Below are 20,538 nucleotides of genomic sequence, written 5' to 3'. Positions count from 1 at the left end.
TAGAAATAATGTATTAGAAAGGGTTAGTAGAACCTTCAAAGATTTCTCAGCATCAGACAATCAATATTCTTCAGGGACAGATATACTATAAGTCTGTCCCATTAACACTCACATCTAGACCGTGTTTGGAAAAGACCTGTATTTCAACATACCTTGAATGTTATCTGAAGTTGTCACATGAACATGAATAGTTCTCTTCATTAAGAGCTAATATCATTTTGGACACGTGACATTTCAATATCTAACACATGATATATCAAACATCACTTATTACTGAGTTGATACCTAAGCTTCACCTATAATATACAAAACTAAGCTAAAAACAAAAGTGAAATGTGCTTACAAGATGTATTTCTTTGTAAGGTTTTGGAATAAGCCTGCAATCAGGAGAATAGTGTTAAGAAAGCAAAATTATATTGGAGATGTAACTTGCTTATTCATGGCATGATGCCCTTTAACAGATACATGGATTCCACTTAGTTCTTTATTTCCGTGTTCCTAAATCATTATTCTCTTTTAGCCATTAAAAATTGTATTAAGTCACACATAAACAAGTATGGTAACATGAGCGACCTGGCTAGACTTGCTAATTTATGTTTTACCTTACTAACTATCCCAGGATATGTAAAATTAACTTTCCCGTTTTGTTCTCATGAAATTTTCCTTGATACAGCAAACATTCAAACCCTAATATTTCAGATGTAGATGACTGGGGTGAAAAATAAAGCAAAAATGATGACTGGTTTTGTGTTAAAACCCCCCACATATTACATGACAGTAGCTAGGGCTGAAAATGTAAGAGGTTAACCTCTGAACATAATTCCACACACACTCACATATACATTCCCACACAATCACAGACAAGCCATAAATAAAAATATCTCAAATTACCAAGAAATAAAAGAACCATTCATGAAGCACTTGATTGTCCCACACTGTGTTACATAGTATGGAGTAATAGTTGTTTCACATCACAAAGCCATCAGGTGTTTCAAGACAAACGAAATATAAAAGCCGTGTTTGGAGGGGGAGGAAGGTTGGAAGGTTGTCTAAGTTTGAATGTACTTATTGAATCCCAGTAATTGCCACTTAGTGTTTGATTTAATGAAAGCCACTGAATAAAGGCAACTATTTCCTTTGTCACGGCTCATGTTCCCATTTGTACTGTACCCTTCTCTGTCTTCCAAAGTCAAAGCCACAATCCCCCATTTCGATCAGAATACCGCTTCCTTCCCTTCTCCTACGTTCATCCCCTTCTGCATGTATTTCCCCCACACTAAATGTCTCCGTTAAAAATTGCTGTTTCCAGTTATCGGCTCTGAAGCTAACAAGCTTGCTTTGACTCAGCCTTAGACAGACTGAAAAGGCACAACCACAAATGCACTCAAAACTACGTGCCTGCCTGTGTGTTCAAGCAGAAATATTTGGCCTTCACTATAGAGGTTTTTGTCATCCAAGCTCCTTGCGGACAGACCATTTGTTTATCATAGACGAGATTGTTTACAACCAGTGGTTGGGTTTGGGTTTTCTTTTTTTTTTTTCTTTTCTTTTCTTTTCTTTTTTTTTTTTCTTTTCTTTTCTTTTTTTTTTTTTGTTCTCGATAGCTAAAAGAAATCCTGACAAATCTACCAAACTCTCTGTGTCAATATAGGGAAGGGAGGGTGCTGTTTTCATCACACTCAACTCTTCAAATTGTTTAAGTCCTGTTCTGATGACAGCATTGGTTAGAAATCAAGAGGATAAACATGGTAAGAAAACTATTTATTCAGATTATTTTTCTGTTAACTGCTACTGAGTCTCTCTTGGTTAAGGTTTCTTGAGGGACAGGGGGAATCCTTTATTGTTCCAAGGAATAGTTTTCTAGAATTTAGAATCCTTTCGACTCAGTTAATTTCCATCCTGAACATTATATTAAATATAAAAGCAAACATTCCTTAAAAATTTAGATTTAGAAATGGGAGTGGAAACAGGTTTGCCGAAACACCTTTTCATCTTTCTCTTCTTAGGAATTAAACTGAAAAATAGTAAGATACTTAACTACAATTCGTGTACTGTTGAAAATTAATCAGCTGAATTTAGGATTTAAATTAGAATTAATTACAAAAGTGGGGTACAAATGAGGAAATATAGAGGACACAAAATTCTCGATTGTTTTTATTCTTGTTCAGAAACTAAAGAAAAATGGGAATGAATTTTGGAAGAGGTGGTGAAATGGTCAAGGAGGCAAAATTTAGCAAATGGTGTGTGTGTGTGTATATATATATATATATTTATGATTAGGTGTTTATGATGATGAAGACATGGTAATATTCTTACTTCACCAGCATATCCAGATCTATGGATATGACTTTCAGAGTATTTAAATTCTACCTACATTTTTCTCTTAGGTTCCCGAATGTGATTGAATCCTTTCCTTAGAAACAAGTGACTTGGCTCCCCATGATATATAAAACTTGTCTGTAAGGGGAAAAGTTGACTGGCATAGTAATTTCATTATAAAGGCCTTGTCATGAGCAGAATAATTATTTTGGAATAAAGATATTTCTCCTTTAAAACAAAGTGTCCACAGGAGAGCTGTTCTAGTCAATTTACACATGGAGACAAGTCTCTGGCCTCCTAAATGAATAATTACTTCTAAAAATGCAGTAATGCTCCAAAGTCAAATGGGTGCTTTTCTGAGGATAAAAGCAAACCAAACCAAACCACCAAAAAATTGAATAAATAGAAATACTACACAGCAGAAAACTTGCACCAAACTTTTTCTATCTCCCAAAATCAATTTAAAAAAAGAAGAACAAAAATTTTCAGTGAAATTGGAGTGTATTTTTATAATTGTTTCTGAATTGGTCTAGTCTGCTGCTTCTTTCCCTGCCCGGCTTCCATTTGGTTGAAAATTAATATTTGGTCTAGCCTGGTCCTGCCAGTCTGTTTATTTAAAACTAGAAGAACAAGCTATAGGCTTGGAAGAAACTTGACAGAAGAGATAGGTATTTCTAGATGTATTTTAACCACTTGGTTGCTTCTGAACCCTCCGTGTAGATTCAGGTAGAGTGCTCTGGCTGTGCTGCTGAGCAAACACCATCTGTGTTAGAGAACGTGCCAAAAGCATCCATGTAGAATGTGTCTGCTGGCAAGTACTTCCAGTACTGCATATCCTGGTAAACTACATCTGCTACAAAGCTGCATTATTATTTTTTTTAAGCTTTTTTTTTTTCCCCTTATTTTTTTTTCTTTTCAGAGGAAGTGATGAATGTCCAGGCAAAATGAGATTGTTTTGCTGAAAAATCATAGATATACAAAAATAGGAAGTTACAACTGCTCCTCCCAATTCTCTGGACATGTTGAAGCAGTACTGTCTTTCCAATTTTCCAGGACATCCAGCAGCAAGAACATGCCACGTACAACTCAATAATTCACACCCACAATCCATAAAATGGCCATGAAATGCAGTAGGGGTCCCAATGCACCTTTCATACACAAACCTCTCTAATGGTTAAATAGTGACCTAAATATCATGTTGCAGTTGATACTGAACATAATAAAAAAAAAAGAAGCAAGAGTTCTACTTGTTTGAGTTTCACAGCAATATAGTTCTCTCAATACCACCATTATACGTATGTAATTATGCATTTATTAATTGTTATAGTTAAGTAATTACATTAAAACTCATCATCTTGCTTTTCATAACCATTCATCCTCATTGTTCCTGTTTGTAATTAAACTGGAAGCCAGGGCACGGCCTTTTTTTATGATGTGTTGAACAGATACTGTTGGTTCGGGTTTTTTTATATTAGAATGTATTCTGGTAATGCCCGTTTAGGAGGGAGACATAGGATATGGAAGGATGTGCACTGTATCATGCTCATACAAAAAAATTGCCTGTCCTAGAACCAATATCAAGAATCACAACTTCTGGGGCAGCAAACTCGAATTGTATGTGCACTTGAGTGGTTTTATTACTTCTTTGGGTTTTTTCTATGTATTATATCTCTAACTTTCTAGGAAATGTATTTGTCTGTAGATACAGGAGACACTTTAGCAAACTCTTAATATGCTTGGACGAAAGAAAAAATATCCTTTTTCATGATCTAAAAAGTGCATAATTTTAAATTGAAAGTCAATATTTGCAATTTGTGTGAAGAAAAACAAACAACTTCACAGATTTCTATTTTTAAAAGCAGGGGAATTCTTCAGGGTTTTTTGGGGGTTTGTTGGCAAACTTTTTTGGGGGTGATTTTTTTTTTTTCCAGAGGTAATTAAGAAACACATTTCTCTCTATGTGCCTAAGTGATGTGACAACCTAATTGAGTGGTTGGAAGGCTAATGAAGGCAGGGTGGGAGGGAAATCCAGGTGAGCAATTCAAAAGAACAGCTCATTTCACTTAGTAGGCTGCTGGAAACCAAAGCAAATAGACATGGGGGAAGGGGAAGTAGGAGGAGTGTAATGAAAGCTTAAAAAACGTAGAGGAGAATAAGAAGAGATGAACGCTGGGTTTTACCAGAGGTTGTAGACTTAACATTAAGCCTTTTAAATGTTAATGTTCATTAGCATCTGAAAAGGACTACCAGAAGAAGAGAGTAGAATAGATCAAGATTCTTATTTAGGTAGGTGGAGCAGGGGAATACCCATTTTCTCATGTGTGAAATATAAGAGTTTCCTAGGGTAGGCAAGTAAGAAAAGCTCTGACAGATTGGGCAGAATCCTTGATTTGAAGATCATAGCTGCAATCCAAATAAAATATTCTACAGTTATCTCTCTTCCCCCTGCCCCCCCCCCAATCAGAGATATTTGAACTTTGCAGTGGTGAAATAGATATTTTATTAAATTCACAAAAGCAGATGGAATAGAACAGTATGTGTGTGTTTAGAGCATAAAACCCTTCAGAAAAGAAACTTCATACTTTTTTTTTCTCTATTGCCCATTCTACCATTATTACATTTACAAATAGTTTGTGAAAAATGCCATGCAAACCTAAATCTTTCACTTTTATAATGGTATGCTGACAGACCTGACAGTGCCCCATAACATTACAATGTCTATTTCTGTAGCAGTGATACGGAGGGAAGATTGTAGAAACCTGTTATCAACTAAGCTGCTTAAAGCTTTATTATCCTTTTTGTAACACTCAACACTGCACAACAGGCGAAAGATACTTGTCCACAAAGACTTAATGCTAAAAAGAAAATTAGGATAAAGGTAAAAAAGGGAAGATATTTCTGGGTGTTGCATTACCTTATGAATCCTAAACCTCTTTTTCCTTATTAGAAGAAGTGCTGTAAAAGTGGAGAAAATGGTTTTATTTATGCCTTGCCTAAACAGTTATGAAAATTTCCTTATGAATGAACATTCTCAAAAGTAGAATTCTGATGTATAATTAGCAAATATATACACATACATAAAATTATACATATTATTTATATATATGTGTTTAATTTTACTTGTTCAGTTCTACAAAGACTCTTTCCACTTGTCTCTCATTGTGGAGATTGGATTAAAATCCAAAGCATAAATGAGACAATATATATTACTTTACTACTAAACAAATTTATTAGTATAATGAACATTTTTATTTCACACACAAATTGCTACTGAAGGCAGCATTTTAATTTTCTCATTTTTAAAGAAAGAAGAATGTTACGGTGTTTTGGATTCAGTAAATTTATCTAAAAAGTGTTTTTCAGTATAGAGGCTACTAGCACACAAGAATGTCAAAGTAAATATAACTAGAGCTTTGTTCATATTAAGATGAATCTCATCGTCTATAATCACGTCTGTTCTGTGACTTTTTTTTTTGCCATTAGCTTTAGACATTTCATATTTTGTTACATTATCTCAACATTCACTATTAGCAGTACTAGTTCTTAAAAAAAAAAAAAAGACAAAAATAAGCTTAGCTCTAAACTGCAAATGATTGCCCTTTTAGAAAGGGAAAATAAAATGTGGCCATGCTATATGGTGGTACCAGCTATAAATACTTGTTCGTAGGTGCTCTGGGACTGAAGAAGTGTAAATGTAAGGTGGAGCACTGAAGTCGTTTGCAGGAGGGGAAATGGCACTTGCTGTGACAGTGCAGTTGTCTGGAGCAGGCAGCGCTCCCTCAAAATATTATCCAGAGGAGGTGTACGATCCAGCTTCTTCTCCAATTGCTGATTTGATGTGTTCCAGCAGCTGGCAACGTTTGCAACATGTTTAAAGCCAATATAACCTTGACTCAAAATATTTTTTTTCATATAAACAAAAGGAAACACCTTTTGGTCTGGCTAACCAAAGCCATAAAATGCAACCTGCACTTCTCTCTACCCGCTCTGCACCGGGGGCGGCAACTGGGGCCAATGAGATGTTTGTGCTGAAGGGGCTTTTTTGGAATGATCACACAGGCTTTTCTACTCTGGGCACCCAGAACTGAGAGCCAGCATAGATTAATAAAAGTTTATATTTTAGAAGTGTTTTCTCTAAATAAAACAATTTTTTCACTCTTCCTCCAGGAAGCCATTTCATCTCATTACTGGGAGAAAATCTGCCTCATTCAGGTCCAGGTTATAAGGTTTATTTTAAATTATTCTACTTTCATAGTGGAGAATGTCATACTTGCTTTTCCTCCTGATAACTTTCGGGCAAGGACTTTCTCTAAATTTCCAGAGAAACTGTCTGGACTGCCTAAAACACTGTCTGATACGATAGACATTCCAGCAGTCTACCCCTTACCTGCTGCTGTTCAGTCATCTTTCTGAGCCAAAGATCTAACAAAGTCCTACTTTAGGGTACAGTCTGAGCCCTGACGTTATCATTAGTCCAGACACAAAATTATTTCCAGCTATTTCATGCCGATAGCCCTTTGAGATGAAATTACTTCCACATCCCAGGCGTCTCACTAATAATAACACTGACCTCTTAAAAAGTCCATTTGTGTGTAGATTTCAGGTTGCTTTATATAGCATGGTTCCATTGAAACCCAGGAAAGCAGAGGCACGTGTGAATGACAGGGCTCCTGTGCCACAGCGAACAGTCCGCGCAGCAAACAGCCTCACCATCTTAGCACCCATAAAAATAATTACCCAACTTGGGAAACTTGCATGACTGGCTTCCCAGCCCTGATTTCTTTTTGTGAAAAGCCTTAGAAGACAGAAACCTGTTAGTCCTTCCCTCAGGCAAAGAAAAGGCCCGGGAGCATCAGGCAATGCTAACTTCAGTCTTGTCTTTAAATATGTTGTTGTTTATTGACAGATCAAAATGCACTATACCGGCTCACACCAGTAGCCGCTTCGCTCTACAGATTTTTTCCCAGCCTTGGCATGTATTCCTTGACTCTCAGGTGCACAAATAACGTAGCAAAGATTCTAGCATCATACACCATAAAATGATTGCAGAAAATTTGGTGAGGGATTAATTGTTCAGCACAAGACAGGGTTACCCATCACATGTCTTTTTGGGATGCAGTCTTTCCAATCTAAATAACTTGTGGTAGTAAAAATAATAAATTTTGTGAAAAGTAGGTCTTTAATACAGCTCTAAAGTAAGGAATGCCTAAGTAAGGAATGTCTATAATGGACAGCTAGGTAATTTTTCCATGTACATGACACAGAAAGAGAAGAGAGTGTCTATGAAAATCCCTTATCCAAATCAAAAATTTTTTTTCTCAGCCATAATAATAAAGCCAGCTATGCAGATTGTTGCTTCACTGGATGTCTTTTAATTCTTTGTTAATCATTTCAAACAACATAACCTTTCAAAGATTTTCTTTTTTCTTTTTTTTTTTTCTTTTTTTTTTTCCTGTTAAAACCAGTGCTAAATTGAGCTGAAATGGACCTTTTAAAACTTTGGAAGTCTGTTACACTGGACAGTTTTTAAAAAGTCATTTTCTCACTACTGTTTGTTCTTCCTGCACATTTCTAGCCCCATTTCTTTTGTGACATTGCTGTGCATTTTCTTACCAGTGATACAATCTGTTCAGCCTGGGAACCTGGGCAAGGAATGAAATGGAGCTTTACCCTTTAGCGAGCTGTATGAATATGTTCACGATTGTGCTGTGGTGCAATTTGTAGTTGTCTGTGTTGTCAGTAAATTTGTCTGTTATATAAACAAAAAGACATATATAGAAAAGACATTGTGCTGTGACAAGAGTTTTCTAAGTATGAATTTGAGATCATTGCATTCATAAATGGCAAAACCATGAGTGAATTATACAGGCTATCCCAGTAGGGTATTAACACAGTTATAATACCACCCCACCCCACAAGCAATCTGAATGTGCCATGTATATTACAGGAAAGAAAGTGAGCTATTTTATAAATGTGTTTTAAAGAGGTTTTTTAAAAAAAAAATATTATGGAAACCATGTCTTTATCCCCCACCTGTGAAGCCAGGTGCTTTATTTATTACAAGAAACTGAAAGAGGTATATATTATACTAATAACACTTTAAAATGTCTAAAGTGTCTTAAAAAGCTCTTTCTGTGTATTTGGAGCCCAAACTTGTGAAATACCAGAATTATATGCAAGGACAATGTCCCCATGAGGAAAAAATATTAATACTTCCCACAGCATAAAGAAATTGTTCTCAAGCTTAATGATTTATAACAGTCTGAGCAATAAAATCTAAAAGTGATTCAAGCCTGGTGCTGTCTTTTCTGCCCTTTCAGAGACATGTTAGTGCTACACTTTCTAAATAAAAGGAGAATCCTTTCTGAAGCAGCAATAGTGAGTACATGTTGTAATATGTACCAATAAATGGTGATGAAGCTTTTGTGAGTTTTTCTGCATGATAATTTAGCATATGTGTCTTTTACCCTGGATAAACAGTCCATTTTTTGCTGCACACTTGTGGTCAGTTCCTGTGATCTTTACACTCAAATATTCTTCTCTCATGTCTTTGTGATACACACCATTATTTTGATTTTTTTTCTTTATAATTTTGACACAATAAGTATATACTTCCCAATGCAGTTGATGGTCTTTATTCATACCCTGGAACTCTGTGATAATGATGCCACTGAACTGATGTTCAAGATTTGCACTGAGCATGTCTTTGCAAGGAGGGGAGATTAGCCTACTCCTCATTCTTTCTTTGTATTTTAAATGGTAATACAAAGTGGCTTGTGGTAGGGTGCTTTCTGGCACATACACCATGAAGTGAAGAATAAAGCTGCATTGTGTGAGTGATAAATATTTGACAATTCTTTAGGACTCTAATATTTCATATCGAATCCTGTCATTTCATTGTAGAAAAGGCAAAAAGACATCGTAGTTGACTGACTTGGTGCCTTGAAATGATAACTGTAACGTGTCCTGGTTTTGCAGCTATACAGTAAGGTAGTAACAACAATTATATAGCACATATCTACATTTGTTTATAGGGAGACGCCTCTTTCATTTTAGTCATTCTGTTTTTGTCTTCCAGAGGCTGCTTATATTCTTGCTGTCCTCATCGTGACATGGTGATTCAGACAGCAGACCGATGAGGTAGCAGAAATCTATTATTTCAGTGTACTTTAGAGCCTCAACATCTCATTTAGCAGGGAGAAGGCTGGAACAGACCTTTGTTTTTCTTATGCTAATGGTCAAACTTAACTACTTTTGGCAGCTTGATCAAAACAGACAGAAAAGTGCTGAACACGTACAAGAGTGCTTTCCAGCAACTTGCCATTATCAGTAGCATCCAGAATACAGACTAGCAGATATGGAACAGCACAGAACATCTGCCATCCAGACAAAGTTAAAAAAGGTGCTTTTATCTTTTTTATTTTCTTCCCTAAAAGCATTATGGAACCGTACCTATATGCAAGCACAGTGAGAGAGCACAGCTTTGCTTACTGAAATTTTTGATAGTGAGAGAATCTGTCAAGCTTTCTACACCGAGGATCCTGTGCACTATTCCATCAAAAGATAAGCAAACAATATTCTCAGGCTTGTGTGTACAGCCAAAGTCCTAAGGAGGCCTCAAGGGGTCTTCAAGGGCTGACAGGATGAGAAGCTCTGGTCAGGTCATGTGCGATTACACAAAGATCTTCATTCCATCCTTCAAAACTGTCTTGCATCTATTCAGCTGCAGAAATCATATTAAGCTGAATTTAATTTATCATTTAAGCTGAATTGACCTTCAGGAAGGTTTTCTGAGTAGCTTCACTAGAAACTCCATTGCCTGTTTTTCTGGAAAGATTTTTCCGGAAAGATTTTTCCAGGAAACAGAGAGAAGCAAGCTAGTCCAGCATTTATCACAGCATGACTGGAGACCTTTTTGTTTGGAGAGGTCAATGATGCTGGCAAACTTGAACTCCCAGGTCATTATCTCCTTATTTAATCTCCTCTTGGGGTGCTGACTGCTATAAATTTGTAAGAATAACATCAGACCTCTTTACCTTGATCAGCAGCAACTATGTAACCCCACAAAGACAATGCAAATAGATGCTGGTTTGCTAGCTGGTTCCTAAGTAGAGCAGTGGAATTGTATCAAAAGTTTCATTACAGTTAACGTACAGTTTAGCAAAGCATGGAAGTATCTGCATTATTACTGTACTATTTCATATGATCAACCTGATCATCTTTACCAAAGAGATGCAAAATGCCACTGATTTTAGGGAACAGACTGTTTTTGAATGCTGTAGAAATGTGTGGCCTTTTTGTGGATCTGCAGCTTGATGACAATCTTCCCACCTCTACTATTTATCATTCATTTATCATTCTTGACATAAAGCCTTGCTTATTTCCTGTTTGGCTGTAAGAAAAGCAGTTTTCCCCTTCACTGTTTTTTTAATTTTTTTTTCTTTTATGCAAGCTTTTTGTGATGCATGCATAAGAGTTAACAAAGATTTGATAAACTCTTTATCAAATTAATTTTGATGATGGCATTTGACAAAGGTAAAACCTCTTGTGAGATGCTTCATAAACACCTATGAGTCTCTTCTACTCCTGTTCAATGCCTTTTGATTTGATTTTTTAACTGAACTATAAAAGGATTGAACTTGGTGTCCAGTTAATTCTTACTCTTGGGCATTTTTAAGTAATTCGAGATTTAGTGCTTTAGAGAACTTGATTCACTGCAAGATATGACCGTGACAGGCACTCATACCCAGCATTTCACTAGAGTCTGGCCAGACTTGATATTTGCATGGCTTGGCTATTTTTGACATTATGAATGTCAACTTTTTTACACCAATGCAATCAAAAAGATGGCAGAGCTTGGAACATGGATGCACGCGCACCCTGTCAGTTGTTGGAGTGTCTGTGGTTGCCACCATAAAGCGTTAGTTGTACGATGACAGGTGATTTCCTTGAGAAAAATGTTGCCCTTTCCTAAAACTTTAAAGGCTTGCCCATAAATGTATTAAAGTCTCTCGGTGTGATAAGACTTTTTCATTTCAAAAGTTGAAGGAAAGTATGTTCTAGTGGTACAAACTGAAGAACTCTTTGGTCGTTCAATGTCATGGTCCATTCATTGGTACTAATGATGGAATGACAACTGCATAAGAAGCCTGTTCATCATACCACCTAGTCAGCTTTGGAGTCCATTGGGAAGCAAATCCAACCCACAGGGAATACATATTGCAAGGTCTGCTCAAGACAGCTTATTTTCTCACTTTCTCATGCAGTTAAAATAGAGTTGACTCCAAATTCTTTCAAGCTGAGCTTTACCAAGAAGGAAAGTTTTGTCAATCTGCTATGTCAGTATTGGAGCAGACAATCTGAAAGTCCAGAAGTGCTATGAGTTCTTCAGGTCCTGCATCAGTATCAAGAAGTGTTCAGACTTTCCATGTCTTGGTGTGAAAAAAGGATGCAAACTCCCACATACTCACAAGTCTGGAGTTATCTATGCTCCATATCCATTGCCATTCACTCTTTGCAATATGACTTGCAATAGCTAAGGATAATATGAATATAATATGGGATAAAACTGCTGAAAAGTATACACAGTGAACTGAGTACTAGTTCTGGTTTCCCATCTCTCCTGCTCAGTATCTGTGTTATCTGTGCTATGGTTTAATAAAAAACTATGATGGAGGTCCACTTGAATGTGTCTGATAATCACAGTACATATGGGCCTAATATCAAAATTCCCTTCCTCCCCACCTACACGCATCTTGGGTTTTTTAAAAAAGAGAAAGTCACTAGAGAACAGAAAATAAAATAAAACACGATAAACTTTAGTGCTCTGGTACTTATGCATCTTCTCTTTAGCTTCCTTGGCTTGTGTGAAGATGTGGCTAGTTCCATAGCTTGCTGTGCTTCACACCAGGTCCAACAGTATTGCAATGAAATACACGAATCACTGTCTAAAACTTCTGATTGTGACTGTACTTCTTGGATTACAATGATGAATACGTGGGATATGTTGGGAACCATATCTTTAAAAAGGTCTCAATTTCATTCTCTCCATCAAAGACTGCTTCTACCAACAGAAGGAATTGCCTCCAGAACTGGTTTGCTGTGAGGCTGGAGGTTAAGGAAGGAGCAGGAAAAAATACCCAGCATGTGCTTAACTGTTAAATAAATATATTAAATATTTGTACTCCATACAATACCTTGATTATATAGAAACTGTAGCAAATAAATCATGTAAGTAACCAGATCAGAGCGCCAAAAATTCTGTGAAGAATGTGACCAAATGGTAGATTGTGTATCCTACAGATAAATCTCAGTTAACACTATTAAAACTTCATTTCCTTTACAGTAGTGCAAATTCTGTCCTTGAACTGCAGGTATAAAAGCTCACAGGCAACATGACCAATGTGGGATGTTCCATAAATGAAACTAAATACAATGCACAAAACCAGCTTACTTCCTGGGCAGTGAGGAGCTCGGAAACTTGAGTGTGGGAACAGCAGAGATGGACAACAGAAGGAGCTGGGACAATCATTAAAAAGCAGGATTTGATTCTATACATATTCTTTTGTCTTGTAAAGAGGTGTGTGAGAGGAGAAGGAGAGAAATCCAAATACAGCTTTGTTCCCTCCTAACCACCACTCAAACATCTAATAATGACCCTAGTGATGGTGGGTAGCTGTGACACTCTGCATTTTGTCTTGGAATTAGAATTTGAGTGCAAATTGAGGAGACTAAATCAAATCAAGTGCTTTGAATTTATACTTGAAAATCTTTTTTCTCTTCTCTTCTTTTCTTTCTTTTTTTTTTTTTTTTTAAATAGAAAGCCTTAAGTACCAAAATGAAAACCAGCTCTGTACTTGACTTAATATATTCTTTTCTCTCTCTCCATCTAGGATGGAGGAGGAGCAGGAAGACACCAGCACACATGGTATGGAGGATGAAAGCAATTATAATGTATGATGTAGGAGGAAGAAAATTATGGGGAAATTATCTATAGCAGTTCACTGATAATTACATTGCATAGATTATAAAAGAATCACTGAAAATATATATGTAAATTACCTAAATTTGCTATTTGCGTTTGCCTCTGTTCTCTATATTGTGAAACTTCAGTGAAATTTTGTGAATTAAGGACAACGATAAAAATAAAAGTCAATTTATTTTATTTTAAGTGATTCATGATGCATGGCAGATGCATAAACGGTTGGTTTGTGTGTGTACAATTCTTTTACAAAATATACATTTGATGATGAGTTAGTTAATGTACTGTTGAACGGGAATTCATTTTGGGAACAGTACAATTTGGAGTGATGAAGATAGAGCTAAATAATTGCATCTGGATTTTTTTTTTTTTTTTTGAGAGCCTATTCTGTTAAACTTTTGTATAAGTGGAAAGATAATTAAGCTATTCATGTACTTACTGGCTATGGCTTGGAAAATGTGTAATTTCACAATGTTTTGTATACATGCAGAGTCATTTTCTACTGTATGCTTCGATATCACAGTTTAGATAAGTTCCAGTAAAGCTATTTATTTAATCTACTGTTCAAGACAAATATAGAGAATAGGATTTTCCCTTTTTCCGTATTTATTTTATTTTTCATACCAATATTAGTTCAGCTATTTCACAGGAAACGTCACTTAGGGAAAATCATTTGGTGTACCTGGAAGAAATGAAAGAGAAGGATGAAAGATCTGATTTTCCATTATAATCTGAGCTTCAGAAATGATGGTTATAAAGGATGTCCAGGTAAAAACCTTTTGAACTCTGAGTTTGATTCAGTAACGCTGATATAAATCAGGAGCAACCCTCTCTAAAACAAAGGCAATTACTTAAAAAGAAAATTCATGGGTTCAGAGTAGAAGTTTGAGATTTTGTTCTCTTGATTTTTCATCAAACTGCTTAACAAGTTAAAATTTTCACTTTTTATTTTATTGAGCTACTTCATTTGATTTTTTTGTTTGGTTGGTTGTTTGGTTGGGGTTTTTTTTAGTTCTATATTCCAACTTCATTGTATGTATGCAACTGCTGTGTTATTTTGGACAAAGATTTTCTTTAAGTTTAATCAGACCTAGACTTCTGACTGGCGCCTGCATAAGTCTCTGTTGACAGAATTGTATTTCTCCTTTCTTTCTTACTTGTTACGCTCTAATTCCTGCTAAACACTACACTAACATGCACCAAGTTAATTTCCGCACTGGTATGAAAAATTACATCAGAGTCAATCTTCTACAGGTTATAAGGGTATAGTTGTCAACTGATTACTTCTTTGTATTGGCTGGGCATCTCCTTGTCTTGGAACGGGAGTTTGCATCGGTCCATAGAGAAAAGAGATGGGGAAGGCACCAGTCTACATGCAGATGCAGTTATTTCACAGTGGTTCCCTTTCTCATTCTTCCCATATTTCTCCCCTATTCATTACCAGGTATGACAGTCTGACCGTCAGAAGTGAGTAATGACTCTTGTAAGAATTCACAGACTTCTTGGAGGAAGGTATTTCATTCACTACACAGCTTTTCCTCTTCCAGGTAGTCTCTATTTATTTCAACCGAATTTCAACGGCCGTGGTAGTCACCATTACAAAGTAGAAGAAAGCAGGCTCTGATCAGATACTGCTACACAAAAACAAACACTGAAGTTTCCCCACTTTCCCTCTGAACATATTTTGGGTAGGCTGCAGCAGTGGACGTATTTGGTCTGTCTGGCACTATTACTCTTTTACAATGAACCATCCTGGAAGGTATTTTGAGATCACAGTTCATATCTTCAGGAACTCTGTGAGTGTTCCTGAAGCTATTCTCTTCTCATTTAAGCTGAAAGCATAAAAAACCTGGATGAAATAATAAACACTTGCATATTTCCCCTGATTATGTTTCTTCATGTGCTGGTTTTGGCTGGGATAAAGTTAATTTTCTTCACAGTAGCTAGTATGGGGCTATGGTTTGGATTTGTGCTGGAAACAGTGTTGATGATAACACAGGGATGTTTTCGTTAGTGCTGAGCAGAGCTTACACTGAGCCAAGGCCTCTTCTGCTCCTCACCCCACCCCAGCAGCGAGTAGGCTGGGGGTGCACAAGGAGTTGGGAGGGGACACAGCCGGGACAGCTGACCCCAGCTGACCAAAGGGATATCCCATACCATATGACATCATGCTCAGCATATGGAGCTGGGGGAAGAAGAAGGAAGAGGGGGATATTCAGAGCGATGGTGTTTGTCATGTTACTTCCCAAGTAACCATTACACATGATGGAGCCCTGCTTTCCTGGGGATGGCTGAACACCTGCCTGCCGATGGGAAGTGGGGAATGAATTCCTTGTCTTGCTTTGCTTGTGTGCACGGCTTTTGCTTTACCTGTTAAACTGTCTTTATCTCAACCCATGAGTTTTCTCACTTTCACTCTTCCAATTCTCTCCCCCATCCCACTGAGGGAGAATGAGCGGGTGGCTGTGTGGTACTCAGCTGCTGACTGGGGCAAAACCATGACACTTCACTGTATTGAAGTTTTCCAGGAAAAAGTCAGAATATTGAATTTTCTTTAAAGCTTCTCCCTGGCACTTCCCGGTTTCTTTCCTAAATCACAAAGTTTTGCAACTCAAAGAATGTTCCTGAGATGTTTTGTGTTTGGTTCCTGCCCTAATTAGACAATTTACTGTTTAGTTATCACCCCAGAGAGTCAGATGCTATCAATAGCTTGTTTTGGATGATAGCCATCTCTCAACGCAGGGATTTTTATTTAGCAAAAGAGAATTTAAACTACCATAGTGTTGCATGCAAGAATTTCTCTAGACATTTACTCGAGGTTTTTATCTCAGCATGGAGGCAAATGTAGCAGGGCTGGTAATTGCATCTCATACACAAAACAGACACAAGATGGGCATAGGTACTAGCACAGCATTTTCAATACTGAACTACCTTCAATACAGTCACAATCTACAAATGTTCATGTTAATAAATTATCAGAAGTAGATTCCTTCCCTTTTTAAAGGGAAACTCCAGAAGGGTCATCTTGCATTTGTTTCTGCATCTGATTTTTGTGATGATGTGCGGAATACACGTAAACTTCGTAGAAAGGAAGATGAAGACGATCTAAAAACTGTACTGGAGTAATTAAATGGGACACTTAGCAGCAGCAACAGTAACAAAATGTAGTGAAAATTCACATCAAGTCTTCTGCCTGTGACTTCAGTGAGTTGTGTACCTAGGAACCGAAGCTCTGCCAGAATTCAAGATAAAAGTGTATATTACAGGGTGTAGAAACAGATCTTTTATCCAGGACAAGTCAAAGAGCTTTTTATAGAGATAATGGAGTTTGTATGATCTGATTCCTCATGCCAGGTAAGTGAACTGTTCATGCATCATGTAAGCAGTATGCTGCTATTCTCCATCACTAAATGGCTATATGGCAAAGGGCAACATGATGTGTGTACGTCAGGTAATATGAAGGCGTATTGCAGAGCCTTTAGAAAGAGATAGCTAGGAGTGGGATGTGAAAAACAACCTGATAAGATATGAAAAGTCTCATGGTCAGAGAACATGAATGAAAGCACAGCGCAGAGCTGGCATCCATTTTCTAGAATCTAACAGGGAAGAGAGAAAGCTTCATACAAGCATATAGATTAAAGAGATGGCCTGCTCATCAGTCAAGTCACCTGGGAGCCTGAGCATTTTTAAGAATTAGCATAGGTATGTCATAATTTTGACCCAGAAAAAGGCTGAGAAGATTCTAGGAAAATAACCGGACAGAATTTGTGGTACTGGGAGATGAATAAGAGTTAAAAGCTATAAAACTGCAACTGGTGAAATATCAGTAAGAAAATGGAAAACTTGGAGCGCGCACTCCAATCAGCATCTAACCATGTGGAATGATGTAGTGTTAGTCTCTCTATCAAATAATAAATGTAGCAGAGAAACACTTTCAGAACTGCAGACTGGCAAAAGGTTTCCTTAATCAGCCTGGCACCTCTTGAACCTGTAACTGTCAACATACCTAGGAGTAAAAAAGGCCTTTTTATACTAACCTCAGACCACCTGCAGTATTTGTCTTTGAAAAGCAAGTGCAAAGTCTTGGGATAAACAGATTTGAGGGGTATGGTGGTGTCATTTATTGTTGTTCCTGACAAAACTGCTCATAACAAGAGTGGTTGAGTCTGAGCACCCTTTCTTCTCTTTCCATGTGCAATACTGCATTGCTTCTCCTGAGACAATTTTGTCCTATAATTTTTGAGATGTGAAGTAAAGCTATTCAGACTCTTTATTGGAATAAAGAACATCCTGCTTATATTGTAGGAGAAAAGGGGAGGTGAGCCCAAGTGCTGCCTTGCAGGTCTGTCTCCGTGCAGTCTCCTCAGTACTCCTCCAGGCTTCTACCAAGTTATGCTTCACTAAATCAAATACTGTGTTGCACAGTTGTGAATATCTGAAAAGCATGACATTGTGCTTAGTCTGCCTCAGAATGGCACTCTGGTTTGGAATGATGTCACTAACATTCCAAGGTTCAAATTCTCAGCTGATTTAAATTGCCTAAAGTAATTTCCCTCACATTTCTTTAGAACTAAGTCCAATAGTTCTAAAGTAAGTCCATAATCCAAATTTATGTTCTCTTGAGACACTATGTGCAGTGAAAGTGCATCAAGACACCCACTAATGTTTGATGAAGTTTCTTAACCATGAAGCAGCATCTCTCCCTAGAACTAGAATATGCACTGGTGTCCATATTTTTTAAAGTCATTTCCACCTCTTTATCCCTCAGTGATGTAGACCTACAGTCTATCAAAGGCATAATGGTGTCACAGTGCATGAGCTCAGACACTCTAAACATCATCTCTGTGGTTTTAATCTGAAGATGACAGAAGCATTTGGAGTATTCTGCTCCTGAATTTGATTCCCATGTTGACCTCTGCGACCAAATTTGTTGAATTTAAGACTGTTGATTAAGTTGGCAACAGAGTAACTGTTTCTGAAACTGAGGAATTTTGTCCCCTGACATCTGTTCTTTTAAGATAACATCTCCTTCCTGTTGGCAGTGCTCATAAGAAAGTCTCTGGTGGTTCGTGGTCATGCTCATGGTGCAGCTGTTTTATTAAGTTTCTAAAATATGTATCAAAATTCAAAGGGAATTTGAAAGCAAAAGAGAAAGTCAGAAGTATAGGAAATTTTCCTTCAAGTCTATCTTTTAACTCCAGAATAAATAGAAAGGTTTTGAAAGTAAACACTAGCAATGCCACTTGGATTTTATCACAGTAAAAAAGTCACTAAACTTTTTTTCTCCCTCCTTCCCCTTCTGCTAATTGATCTCTGGAAGCTGTTCTTACTCAGGTATGTTCCTTTTACTTAAGTCTTTATTCTCTCTTAGATGCCCAATGATTCATAAAGCAAAAGACTGTATAAAATAATGGTTAACACATATCAATAACTAGAGAAGAAGTAGTTAAACAGCCATTAAGCCACCAAAGCCAGTCAAACAACAAATTATTAAGTGCTCTTCAACAGCTTTGTACAGTGAGAGGAATGGCTCTATCTTCTCATCAGGATTAACCATAAGGTTCATAATATATTCAATCTCCAACTAGTAAAAATCTGTTGTCAAATTAAAAAAACAAAAACAAAAACAAAACAAAAACATATTTCCATACATGGTAGAAATACCTTTTGCTGTTTTGGAAAACAGTAAATATTTGGTCATTTGGCATTTACCCAAACTTCACCATTTTCAGCTATTAAAAGGTGATTCCTGGGGCCTTGGCAGATCTCTACAGTCGTCTAATGTTTTTTGTCATCCCATGACTGTGGTATACAGCCATGGCCACTCAATCATTTGACAAGGATTTTCAGATGAACTAGTCCATTTAGATTCAACTTGGCAATAGGAAAGCATAATCTGTGTAACCCATTGATTAAGGAGATTAAAAAAAAATAAAAAGGCAAATGAATCCAAAAGAGAGCTTTGTTAGAAAAATCTTCAGCAATGTGTTCAAGAAAAAGAAAGAAAAGAATGCCTGAAGCTTCATTTGTAGCTACATGGCTCTTTCTGCTACATTGCCTGGATTTTTTCTTACCCCTCTTCCAGTATTTGAAATCCTGAGTCTAATATATTTTTTTTCTGTAACTAGCATGTTATGTCTATTTTATCTATACGTTGCCTTTTTATTTGGAAGAACTTAGCTCCACAGTTCTGTCTTCTGACAACTGTAAGCAAACTGTGGTAGACCACAGATAGTTAAATTCTGACACCAAGTGATAAACAGACTGTAATGAAGTAATTTAGCTTATTAGAATTTTTTTCTGCTTTCTTTTCAGTGTAGTGAATAGTGTAATTCTGACTGTAGTACGTAGCTGTTCATAACATAATCCTCAAATATAAAATATGACATATTTGAGAGAATTTTGGCATAGAACCTATTTTCAGAATTTACTTCAGATTATTTGATCATCCACAGACACTTTTTCAATACTTGTCAGCTTCTGGAGAGAGCACGTGAACTTGACTCCTAATTCTTTCTATATATTACTCAGCGAGAAGAAAGCAAAACAAGCAACATCCCAAAAAACAACTCCCAACTTCCATTTCCAGTCTAACTTTCACAGATTCTCTAGAGTGCCTCTAACTAATGAAGTACACAGACTAAAGTCACCGCTGAGGTCACTGCCTGGGATCGCCACACTGGTTCCCAGTAGTCACATTTACTTCCTTGCACCGTTCTGCCCAACACCTTACCCGATGCTGCAGGAAAAACAAATGAGTGCTCAGTGTCACAAGGAGTAGTGAGACAGGGCTGCTGTTAACTTGTGCCTCTCATAGCCTTGCTTGCAATCTTAGTGTCTAGCATCAAGTTACTTAATACAGCCTTAGGGATTTTGTTAGAAGAGAGTTTTGCAAAGGGCCTTTCACTATATTGCGTTCGAAAGAGATTTTGCTCCTGCGTAACAGAGGCTGTTTTGTGTCAAGAGGTAGAAGAAAAAATAAATCTAGGTTACATCCATGTGTGCTAGTGAAAAAACCCAGTTATCAGAGTCCACTCTGTGGTCTTTTGGCCAACTGGATGGATCTAGCTATGCCATGCTATTAAGCTCTTGCTTAACTTAACTTGCAAGTCAGCTGACCGTTCCCAATCTGCTCAGTGGGAGCAGCTGCTGATCCGGGCAGACAACCAAGATGTGCCCAAAACTTGTCTTGAAGGTTTCTAGTTGGGGCGGAGAGGTGACACGGACTGATTTAACTT

General features: G+C 37.1%; 1 long non-coding RNA gene across 2 annotated transcripts; it reads left to right on the top strand.

Moving 5' to 3' along the window:
- Positions 1-1,616: 1,616 nt before the first annotated feature.
- LOC129207574 (uncharacterized) lies at positions 1,617-9,718 on the top strand. Of its 2 annotated transcripts, XR_008577476.1 has the most exons (5): positions 1,654-1,748; positions 8,640-8,697; positions 9,223-9,304; positions 9,398-9,459; positions 9,581-9,718. It is a non-coding gene; the product is annotated as an uncharacterized LOC129207574 (long non-coding RNA). The 2 variants fall into 2 exon arrangements; XR_008577477.1 differs by lacking the exon at positions 8,640-8,697 and having other exon boundaries at positions 1,617-1,748.
- The last annotated feature ends 10,820 nt before the right edge of the window (positions 9,719-20,538 follow it).

The sequence above is a fragment of the Grus americana genome, chromosome 5 (genome assembly GCF_028858705.1).
Source record: "Grus americana isolate bGruAme1 chromosome 5, bGruAme1.mat, whole genome shotgun sequence".
Classification (NCBI taxonomy): domain Eukaryota; kingdom Metazoa; phylum Chordata; class Aves; order Gruiformes; family Gruidae; genus Grus; species Grus americana.
This window is presented reverse-complemented; position numbering and strand designations above follow the sequence as displayed.